The sequence below is a fragment of the Pelophylax lessonae genome (genome assembly GCF_965119305.1).
Source record: "Pelophylax lessonae genome assembly, chromosome: 2".
Taxonomy (NCBI): Eukaryota; Metazoa; Chordata; class Amphibia; order Anura; family Ranidae; genus Pelophylax; species Pelophylax lessonae.
The window spans coordinates 326,267,969-326,279,426 of NC_138769.1; the positions used below are offsets into that span (position 1 = coordinate 326,267,969).

The 11,458-nt window shown below is 45.8% G+C and overlaps 1 protein-coding gene across 4 annotated transcripts in view; it reads right to left on the reverse strand.

Moving 5' to 3' along the window:
* The window catches only part of HIVEP3 (HIVEP zinc finger 3), a 223,517-nt gene extending 215,028 nt beyond the window's left edge, over positions 1-8,489 (reverse strand). For 3 of the 4 annotated variants that reach the window (XM_082246721.1, XM_082246723.1, XM_082246720.1), the window contains exon 1: positions 8,254-8,489. The gene's annotated coding sequence lies outside the window, so the exon portion shown is untranslated. The remainder of the gene's footprint in view (positions 1-8,253) is intronic. The other variant, XM_082246722.1, reaches the window with a different exon arrangement.
* Positions 8,490-11,458: the final 2,969 nt, after the last annotated feature.

Below are 11,458 nucleotides of genomic sequence, written 5' to 3' on the forward strand. Positions count from 1 at the left end.
TGGCACCCCAGATGTTTTGGAAATGTCCCATGATGCTCCAATACACTGCAGAATGCATGAGCATTATGGGAAATGTAGTTTCAAAAAATCTGGAATGCCAAGGTTGGTCATCACTGCCCTAAACAAAAACAAGTATTTAACCCTTGCAGTGCAGGCACAGTTTCACTGCACGGGAAAACTTTTTTTTTTTTTTTGCTTGAGTTGGACTAACTCCTCTCCCCCACTCTTTAACACCTATTCTGACTAACCCGTGTAAGATATATCTGTTTACTTACCTATTTTCAGGCCTCACTGATCTGGTCACATGATCTCTCCTGCCAGTGCCAGGTACAGGGGAGGGGAGAGAGCACTCCGACAATGGTTTGGTAAAGCGTGGTAACGATGACATCACCCACAGGCTTACACTAGCCCATCAATAGTGGGTGTTCCTCCTCTCCCCTGTAGTTGACACTGCTGACACAGGGGAGCCAGATCAAGTCACAGCCTGAAAATAGGCAAGTTAGAGCTGCAGAATTTTGGATAAAATGAGAATCACGTTTGTTTTGCTTACAATAAAGAGCACGATTGTCTTACGATTCTCGGCATAACATCATCTTTTACATTATACAAAAAAATTGGGCTAACTTTACTGTTTCGTTGTTGTAAATTTATTAAAGTGTATTTTTCCCAAAAAAAACTGCGTTTGAAAGACTTCTGCGCAAATACAGTGTGACAAAGATTGCACCAAACGCAATTTTATTCTCTAGGGTCTCTGCTTAAAAAAAAAAAATATATATTATATATATATATATATATATATATATATATATATATATATATATATACACACACACACACACACACACACACATACATACATACATATACACACACGCACACACAAAGTGCCTTGCGAAAGTATTCAGCCCCCTTGAACTTTGCGACATTTTGCCACATTTCAGGCTTCAAACGTAAAGATATAAAACTGTAATATTTTGTGAAGAATCAACAACAAGTGGGACACAATCATGAAGTGGAACGAAATTTATTGGATATTTCAAACTTTGTTAACAACTAAAAAACTGAAAAATTGGGCGTGCAAAATTATTCAGCCCCTTTACTTTCAGTGCAGCAAACTCTCTCCAGAAGTTCAGTGAGGATCTCTGAATGATCCAATGTTGACCTAAATGACTAATGATTATAAATAGAATCCAACTGTGTGTAATCAAGTCTCCGTATAAATGCACCTGCACTGTGATAGTCTCACAGTGAAGGTCCGTTTAAAGGGCAGAGAGCATCATGAAGAACAAGGAACACACCAGGCAGGTCCGAGATACTATTGTGCAGAAGTTTAAAGCCGGATTTGGATACAAAAAGATTTCCCAAGCTTTAAACATCCCAAGGAGCACTGTGCAAGCGATAATATTGAAATGGAAGAAGTATCAGACCACTGCAAATCTACGAAGACCTGGCCATCTCTCTAAACTTTCAGCTCATACAAGGAGAAGACTGATCAGAGATGCAGCCAAGAGGCCCATGATCACTCTGGATGAACTGCAGAGATCTACAGCTGAGGTGGGAGACTCTGTCCATAGGACAACAATCAGTCGTATACTGCACAAATATGGCCTTTATGGAAGAGTGGCAAGAAGAAAGCCATTTCTTAAAGATATCCATAAAAAGTGTCATTTAAAGTTTGCCACAAGCCACCTGGGAGACACACCAAACATGTGGAAGAAGGTGCTCTGGTCAGATGAAACCAAAATCAAACTTTTTGGCAACAATGCAAAACATTATGTTTGGCGTAAAAGCAACACAGCTCATAACCCTCAACACACCATCCCCACTGTCAAACATGGTGGTGGCACCATCATGGTTTGGGCCTGCTTTTCTTCAGCAGGGACAGGGAAGATGGTTAAAATTGATGGGAAGATGGATGGAGCGGAATACAGGACCATTCTGGAAGAAAACCTGATGAAGTCTGCAAAAGACCTGAGACTGGGACAGAGATTTGTCTTCCAACAAGACAATGATCCAAAACATAAAGCAAAATCTACAATGGAATGGTTCACAAATAAACATATCCAGGTGTTAGAATGGCCAAGTCAAAGTCCAGACCTGAATCCAATCGAGAATCTGTGGAAAGAACTGAAAACTGCTGTTCACAAACGCTCTCCATCCAACCTCACTGAGCTCGAGCTGTTTTGCAAGGAGGAATGGGCAAAAATTTCAGTCTCTCGATTTGCAAAACTGAGAGAGACATACCCCAAGCGACTTACAGCTGTAATCGCAGCAAAAGGTGGCGCTACAAAGTATTAACTTAAGGGGGCTGAATCATTTTGCACGCCCAATTTTTCAGTTTTTTATTTGTTAAACAAGTTTGAAATATCCAATAAAATTTCGTTCCACTTCATGATTGTGTCCCACTTGTTGATTCTTCACAAAAAATTACAGTTTTATATCTTTAGGTTTGAAGCCTGAAATGTGGCCGAATACTTTTGCAAGGCACTGTGTGTATATTATATATATACACACACACACACACACACACACACACGTATATATTATATATGTATAATGACTGGGGGTTCTAAGTAGATTTCTGGCTAAAAATACTGGTTTTAACTTGTAAGCAACAAGGGTCAGAAACAGGCTTAGCCTTTAAGAGGTTAAACTGCCCCTCCCTTACAGATGGAAGTTCATTCCTTTGATCTACTAAATGAACACAAATATACATTGTAAGCGCCGGTGTTCCGTGAAAAAACTATACCCGTGAGAAAACCATACCCTCGTCACTTCCGGAGGGTATGGATTTCTCACGGCAGTGTGTTTAACGTTATACTTGCAGCCGTTACATTAAAACAGCTCCTCTGCACTATCAGTGATCTCTGCTCCTCTCCCTCTCACTTCCCTGATCTGGGGTAATAAATATAAAAGCGGATCACGGAGCCGACATTTACATCTCATACACCCGCCGCCGCTTTCATATTTATTAGCCCACATCAGGAAAGTTACAAGGATAGGAGCGGAGATGTCTCATAGTGCAGCCGCGCTGTTTTATGTAACCGCCGCAAGTTTAACATTACTTTCACTACCGTAATTATTTCATACCTTCTGAGCATGCGCACTTGTCATCTTCTCTGCTCTTCCATGATGTTTCCGGCTCTCTGAGCATGCGCACTCCTTCGCTGCTCAGCTGTTTCTCACAGGAAGTGACGAGGGTATGGTTTCTTCACGGGGTATGGTTTTTTAACGTTACACCGGTTCACACTACCGCGACGCTACTTCCCGGGGCGACCTCCGAAATCGCGGTGCGAGCAGCGCGCCGCGACCTCGGAGCGGCCGCCACGGACTTCATAACATTGAAGTCTATGGCGGTCGCCTCCTGGTCGCCCCAAAGAAGCTCCGGACCCTTTTTCTAGGTCGGAGCGACTTGTGTCGCTCCTATTAGAACGGGTCCGCAGCTTCCCTATGGGAGGCGACCTGCGGCGACCTGTGAGGCGACCAGGTCGCCTCACAGGTCGCCCTAGTGTGAACCGAGGCTAAAGCATTGTGTTTATAGTTATCTAGCAGCCTTAACAATGTTGATAAACATTTTCCCAGAGGCTCTTTTTTTTGACAGCTGTCAGTGAGCAGAGAACAGCACTGTAAGAATCGAGGACATGCCATTTTAAGATCGTGGGGGAGAGAGTTGAATCGAGATCGCAATTTTTTTTCATCTATTGACCGCAATTGTGTGGATGGGAGGTACCCGACCCATTTGCTTTTTCACTTAGCTTTACACAATCATAATATCTACAAATGAACAGCACTCCATGCTTTCCTTCATCACAAGCAGTACCACCAACTGGTCTCAGTCTCCCCACTGCTTTCGACTTGCATCTTAAGAACAGTATTCAGGGTATTGCAAAAACAAATTCTCATCTTTATTCACCTACATGTCTGCTTTGCTATCTGTGTTGGGCAGTAGGAGTCAATTCACTAAGAGTTAAATGCCACATGAAAAAAAAACGGTATTTAACTCATGAAAGTGCAATCCACAAAAAATAAAAAATAAACACACCTTAAATACTGTATCCAATACATTTTTTTACTTAAATGTGTGTTTTTGGATGGTATTTAACTCTGGCTGCAGCGTAAAGTGAAATATATTTCTACCACTGCTAAACGTGACAAATCAGCTCAGGGCTGCAGACTGTGAAGGTTCCGGCACCCACTGATGTCCTAACAACCATGGCTCATACCTGTTGTCAGCAGAATGTAAAGAAAAGAGCCAACAGTAAAAAACGTGCCTTCGGGTCTGGTGAGGATTTTAGGGGGAAAAAAAATGGTGTGAGGTCCTTCCCAAAATCTATACCAGACCCTTATCAAAACTTGCAGTCTGGCAGGGCAGGGAAATGAGGGACAAGCATGTCCAACCCCCCCCCCCCCCAAACCATACCAGACCACATTCCCTCAGGATGGGGGGGGGGGGGGGTTAGGTGCTTTCCTGGGGGGGGGGGGGCCTTGCAAAGCATCTTTTCCCCATGCTGATGGGGATATGGGCCTCTTCCCCACAACCCTGGCCTGGTGGTTGTGGGGGTGTGGAGGTCAGTGACTTATAATGTATGGCTCTTATTTACATTCTGCTGTCAGCAGGGAATCCCTGCTGACAATAGATGAGTAACTGGTTAAGAACGTGGCAGGTGCCGACTCCTTAACAACCAGCTACGATTCGTAAATAGTGCATAGCTAAACCACAAGTTATTAACAAATGCTTTTGCTTACATTTTTTTTTCAGTGAATTATGGTAAATACTGCATAAACCTATAGTGAATTGAGCTTTTCAAAATTGCATGCGATATTTGGATACATGACCCAAATATCAGGTGATCTCCTTTAGTGATATGAGACCAGTAGCCACAAAAAAGTGTTAACGCGCAGGGCCCCTTTTGGTGACTATACTCACCAGTCACCACTGTAGAAGAGACATCTATGGGAAAATCTGTCTAGCACACTAAATTAGCAAGAAGCAAAAAGTTCTTTATTTTCTTTACCTTTCTGCTATAAAGCATATCCAATAAGAATTTGAAAAAAAAAAAAAAAGATTTTTTTCAGTTTAGGCCAATATGTATTTAGCTACATATTTTTGGTAAAGAAATAAAATCCCCAATAAGTGTGTATTGATTGGTTTGCGCAAAACTTATAGCGTTTTTGTTTTTTTTTTACTAGTAATGGCGATCAGCGACTTATAGTGGAACTGCGATATTGCGGCGGACAGTCGGGACACTAACTGACACTTTTTGGGAACCAGTGACACTAATACAGTGATTAAAGCTAAAAAAATTATGCACTGTCACTGTACTAATGACACTGGCTGGGAAAGGGTTAATGTCAGGGGCGATCAAAGGGTTGAATGTGTCTGACCACCAGTGCTTTACTACTGTGGGGGAGATGTTTGTACTAGAGGAAGGCATGGATCTGTACCCCTGCTTAGCAAAGACACAGGATCCATGCCTTCTGTAGTGACACAACGGCCATCTGCCATGTTTACATACCCCCATTCTGCCAGTGTAGCGAAGCATCGGCGGGTGATGGAGGGCATCAAGTCTTCCGTATCTGCTGATCAGTTCCCCGTGTCTAATCATACTGGGAGTGGGCTGGCGGCGGCATGTGCATGTGCCACAGACGTGCTGGATCATGTACTAGGTACATGATTCTGCACAGCAGAGCCGCTTTACATATACAGTATATGGCAGGCAAGTGGTTAAAGGACAACTCTGTGCAGAAAACAAACCCGCAGCCACCAGTGGCGGCTGGTGCTCAAAATTTTTGGGGGGCGCAAACAGAAAAATGTAATAGGCATTGCTTTGCGGCGAAAAACGCTGTAAAAAATTGCTTGACTGAGGTCGCAAAAGTGTGAAAGGGGCCTTCAGTAATTAAGGTATAGTGTGCCCCCTTTCAATGCAGAGAGGCCAGCGTGCCCCCTTTCAATGCAGAGACCAGCGTGCCCCCTTTCAATGCACAGAGACCAGCGTGCCCCTTTTCAATGCACAGAGACCAGCGTGCCCCTTTTCAATGCAGTGACCAGGGTACATGCCCCCTTCAATGCAGTGACCAGCGTACATGCCCCCTTCAATGCAGTGACCAGCGTACATGCCCCCTTCAATGCAGTGACCAGCGTACATGCCCCCTTCAATGCAGTGACCAGCGTACATGCCCCCTTCAATGCAGTGACCAGCGTACGTGCCCCCTTCAATGCAGTGACCAGCGTACGTGCCCCCTTCAATGCAGTGACCAGCGTGCCCCCTTCAATGCAGTGACCAGCGTGCCCCCTTCAATGCAGTGACCAGCGTGCGTGCCCCCTTCAATGCAGTGACCAGCAGACATTCCCCCAATGCAGTGACCAGCATACATGCCCCCAATGCAGTCACCAGCGTAAATTACCCCAATGCAGTGACCAGCGTATATTACCCCAGTGCAGTGACCAGCGTACATTACCCCAATGCAGTGACCAGCGTACATTACCCCAATGCAGTGACCAGCGTACATTACCCCAATGCAGTGACCAGCGTACATTACCCCAATGCAGTGACCAGCGTATATTACCCCAATGCAGTGACCAGCGTACATTACCCCAATGCAGTGACCAGCATACATGCCCCCAATGCAGTGACCAGCGTATATTACCCCAATGCAGTGACCAGCGTATATTACCCCAATGCAGTGACCAGCGTACATTACCCCAATGCAGTGACCAGCGTACATTACCCCAATGCAGTGACCAGCGTACATTACCCCAATGCAGTGACCAGCGTACATTACCCCAATGCAGTGACCAGCGTGCGTGCCCCCTTACTTACCTGGAGCAGCAGCGGCGAGCGGCTTCTCCTCAGTGTCCCAGCGCGGCTTCTCTTCAGTCCCGGCGGCGCGTCTCCTCGAGTCCTCCCGCTCCCGCCTCCTCCTCGGCCAATGGCATGGGGTTTGCCTTGCGGCCAATCAGGAAGCGCGTATCGGACGCGCTTCCTGATTGGCCAGGAGGAGGATCGGTGTGGCAATAGCGAATTTTCATTTGCTATTGTCGCACAATGGATGGGATCGGGGAGCACTGCTCTGCGCCCCGGCTCCACCCTTTGCATCACCCTATTAGAGCCTCTGGCTCTAATCAGGTGATTTAAAAAAAAAAACATTAAGCTCCATGTGTCTGGCGCCCCTGCATGCAGATTAGGGGGCCGGACGCATGGATGGGGGGGCGGCGCCCCTGCGCCCTCAGTACACCAGCTGCCACTGGCACCCACCCCTCCTTTCTACTACCCTCTAGCATCAGGAGTTGGCAACTGCAGCCTTCCAGCTGTTGTGGGAAAAGGTCCCATGAGGCATTGTAAGACTGACAGTTACAAGCATGACAGTTACATTTATTCTTTTGTAGTCCATAAATACACATACGGATTAGTGTTAACTGGCTTCGTCCTTCTGCATGACAGTTACATTCACTCTTTTGTAGTCCATAAATACGCATACAGATTACAGTTTTGCCAGCTTCATCTTTTTGCATGACAGTTACAAGCATAATTTGCAGAGGCATGATGGGAAAACTGACAGTTACTCCCAAAATCAGGATGGGGACTTGTAGTTCCGCAACAGCTGGAGGGCTACAGTTGCCAACCCCTGCAAGACTATTTGAATGCTGGAATGAAAAAAAAAAACAACTTGCTAAACTCCCTTTCTACTTACCTGAAACCTGCGGTCACATTCATTTCAGGTCCCAAGCCTTTTGTTTACATGGAGGCAGGGTGCTTCTTTTGGACACTTCCTATTGGATGTCCAGCTCCAGGGTCCCTGCAGGATCCAGACGGAGGGATGATGTCATCACGAGGGGACCAGATGATGGAGGATAACCTGCACATTGGACCGGTGTTGCCGGTGGCCGCAGCAGGAAATGGAAAGTAGACTTTAATAATGGATTGGGGGGCGGGGGGGGGCAGTTTTTGGCCGGAGTTGGGCTTTAAGTAGCGACAATGTAATGATTTGTTTCCAATATTAATTGTATGGTTACTAGAAGAAGATAAATGGAATGCACTGTGTTGGGAAGATTTGGTGTGGATGGTGTCACCTAATAAAATCCCCATGTGCTTTATGTGCAGGCTGAGGTGTGACAATAATAACACAGCCCCCTGTAGAATGGCTGTCATGAGGACCTATTTCTGTAGTAGCATACCTCATACACTGGACACAGCACAAAGAAACATGTGCCCCCCCCCCAACAAAAAAGAGGCCCTGTCAGGCTCCACTCACCGCAAATGGTGTCATACCTCCCAGCTGCAGCTCGGTGACGTCATAGCTCTGCAGCCGTCGTATCCCAGGCAGCCCCGGTGGCAGGAGCTGGGGGAGCCGGAGACGGCATGTCCTCCTCTCACATCCCCAATTCACGCTTTGGTCCCGGCCACCACAACCGACACAAATAACCCCTGCGAAGGGGAAGTGGTACAGCCCGCCTTCAGCCGCTGTCAGCCAGAGCCTGGCCGCGCCCACTAAAGAGGCGGTGAAAAAAAGGGGGGCGGGGCGGCTGGAAGAAAGGCGCTTGTAAAGAACGTAGTATAGAGTTGCTGTCCGCTGTCATCACTTGGACGCGCCTGGGATACTGACAGCACCTAGGACCCGCCCACCGGAGGAGCAGGAGCGCTCAGCTGCAGGCTAGGCTTGTGGAAGCTAGGGCGCGCTCATTACGAGGGAGGGGGAGGTAAAGAAGTCAGTCCCCGGTCACTACTAAGGGGAGGGGGTATGAACACTATTGACACTACAGGCTAATGGTGACATGCAGGCGACTTATGGCAAAGTCCTATATGGGAACGACGGGTTCAGCGAGCTAATATACCTGCACAGTCCAGAGTGTTTATTTTCCTGTAGTACCATGCTGCTGATCTCCTGAGCCCTCTTTGTAGCCACTTAACAAAGGGAAATGAGTCATAGTTTTAGGTCCTGTTCATACCTGCGCATTTTAGGTACGCATGCAGAAACAAGACAAACGCATGTCGCGCTTGCAGTGGCATTAAGACCCCAGTCACACTAAGCGTAGCGAGAATTCATGTTCCCACCTGCATTTTTTGCACAGTGTGCATAGGGCAGACTTAAATGGGCAGCCCTACGTACCACAAAAGCGCCAAAACAGCTTCCATGGTTTTTCTGACTGAGCTTTTTTTGTACAGAGGTCAGTAAAATGTAGAGCAGCGTACAGAGGTCAGTAATATGTAGAACAGCGTACAGAGGTCAGCACTCAGTACCATGTAGAGCAGCGTACAGAGGTCAGTAATATGTAGAACAGCGTACAGAGGTCAGTAAAATGTAGAGCAGCGTACAGAGATCAGTACCATGTAGAGCAGCGTACAGAGGTCAGTAATATGTAGAACAGCGTACAGAGGTCAGCACTCAGTACCATGTAGAGCAGCGTACAGAGGTCAGTAATATGTAGAACAGCGTACAGAGGTCAGTAATATGTAGAGCAGCGTACAGAGATCAGTACCATGTAGAGCAGCGTACAGAGGTCAGTAATATGTAGAACAGCGTACAGAGGTCAGTAAAATGTAGAGCAGCATACAGAGGTCAGTAAAATGTAGAGCAGCGTACAGGGGTCCGTAATATATAGAACAGCGTACAGAGGTCAGTAAAATGTAGAGCAGCGTACAGAGGTCAGTAAAATGTAGAGCAGAGTACAGAGGTCAGTAAAATGTAGAGCAGCGTACAGAGATCAGTAATATGTAGAACAGCGTACAGAGGTCAGTAAAATGTAGAGCAGCGTACAGAGGTCAGTAATATATAGAACAGCGTACAGAGGTCAGTAATATGTAGAGCAGCGTACAGAGGTCAGTAATATATAGAACAGCGTACAGAGGTCAGTAATATGTAGAGCAGCGTACAGAGGTCAGTAATATGTAGAGCAGCGTACAGAGGTCAGTAATATGTAGAGCAGCGTACAGAGGTCAATAATATGTAGAGCAGCGTACAGAGGTCAGTAAAATGTAGAGCAGCGTACAGAGGTCAGTAATATGTAGAGCAGCGTACAGAGGTCAGTAAAATGTAGAGCAGCGTACAGAGGTCAATAATATGTAGAGCAGCGTACAGAGGTCAGTAAAATGTAGAGCAGCGTACAGAGGTCAGTAAAATGTAGAGCAGAGTACAGAGGTCAGTAAAATGTAGAGCAGCGTACAGAGATCAGTAATATGTAGAACAGCGTACAGAGGTCAGTAAAATGTAGAGCAGCGTACAGAGGTCAGTAATATATAGAACAGCGTACAGAGGTCAGTAATATGTAGAGCAGCGTACAGAGGTCAGTAATATGTAGAGCAGCGTACAGAGGTCAGTAATATGTAGAGCAGCGTACAGAGGTCAATAATATGTAGAGCAGCGTACAGAGGTCAGTAAAATGTAGAGCAGCGTACAGAGGTCAGTAATATGTAGAGCAGCGTACAGAGGTCAGTAAAATGTAGAGCAGCGTACAGAGGTCAATAATATGTAGAGCAGCGTACAGAGGTCAGTAAAATGTAGAGCAGCGTACAGAGGTCAGTAAAATGTAGAGCAGAGTACAGAGGTCAGTAAAATGTAGAGCAGCGTACAGAGATCAGTAATATGTAGAACAGCGTACAGAGGTCAGTAAAATGTAGAGCAGCGTACAGAGGTCAGTAATATATAGAACAGCGTACAGAGGTCAGTAAAATGTAGAGCAGCGTACAGAGATCAGTAATATGTAGAACAGCGTACAGAGGTCAGTAAAATGTAGAGCAGCGTACAGAGGTCAGTAATATATAGAACAGCGTACAGAGGTCAGTAATATGTAGAGCAGCGTACAGAGGTCAGTAATATGTAGAGCAGCGTACAGAGGTCAGTAAAATGTAGAGCAGCGTACAGAGGTCAGTAAAATGTAGAGCATAGTACAGAGGTCAGTAAAATGTAGAGCAGCGTACAGAGATCAGTAATATGTAGAACAGCGTACAGAGGTCAGTAATATGTAGAGCAGCGTACAGAGGTCAGTAAAATGTAGAGCAGCATACAGAGGTCAGTAAAATGTAGAGCAGAGTACAGAGATCAGTAATATGTAGAACAGCGTACAGAGGTCAGTAAAATGTAGAGCAGCGTACAGAGGTCAGTAAAATGTAGAGCAGCGTACAGAGGTCAGTAATATGTAGAGCAGCGTACAGAGGTCAGTAAAATGTAGAGCAGCGTACAGAGGTCAATAATATGTAGAGCAGCGTACAGAGGTCAGTAAAATCTAGAGCAGCGTACAGAGGTCAGTAAAATGTAGAGCATAGTACAGAGGTCAGTAAAATGTAGAGCAGCGTACAGAGATCAGTAATATGTAGAACAGCGTACAGAGGTCAGTAATATGTAGAGCAGCGTACAGAGGTCAGTAAAATGTAGAGCAGCGTACATAGGTCAATAATATGTAGAGCAGCGTACAGAGGTCAGTAAAATGTAGAGCAGCGTACAGAGGTCAGTAAAATGTAGA